Here is a 475-nt window from a genome sequence, read left to right as displayed (position 1 = left end):
TCTGTAAGCTTATTTTCTGGAGATTTTTCTCTTTCTTTCTGAGATGTCTTGTCACCTTGGCTGTTCATGGTGTTTAATGGACTATTTCTGGGCATTAATGGAAGTATGTTCTGCTTTTTCTTTTTCCAGAAAGAAGATTTATTATATAATGGTTCCTAGCATGTTGCAAAGAAGGTGTTTTTCTTCTAGTTTCCAATAGGTGGCATCTAAGCCTCTTGGATCTCTGCTTTATATAAATTCTTAATCATGTCTTTTTTTTTCCTTATAGATGTTTAATCACGCTCACTACCCTCAGTTTCAGTTCCTATCAGTGTTAGCGACAGTTTTTTATTTTTTAATTTTTTAATTTTTTTTATGCTGACAGCACCTGGTATTCTTTGGTGGCCTCCCATCCAAGTAATAACCAGGCCCGACTCTGCTTAGCTTCCAAGATCAGATGAGATCGGATATGTTCAGGGTTGTTTGGCTGTAGATA

The 475-nt window shown here is 36.2% G+C and overlaps 1 pseudogene; it reads right to left on the bottom strand.

Moving 5' to 3' along the window:
* Window positions 1–355: 355 nt before the first annotated feature.
* LOC112481002 lies at window positions 356–474 on the bottom strand (annotated as a pseudogene).
* Between the last annotated feature and the right edge of the window lies 1 nt (window position 475).

This window comes from Pteropus alecto, unplaced genomic scaffold, assembly GCF_000325575.1.
Source record: "Pteropus alecto unplaced genomic scaffold, ASM32557v1 scaffold20, whole genome shotgun sequence".
NCBI lineage: Eukaryota > Metazoa > Chordata > Mammalia > Chiroptera > Pteropodidae > Pteropus > Pteropus alecto.
This window is presented reverse-complemented; position numbering and strand designations above follow the sequence as displayed.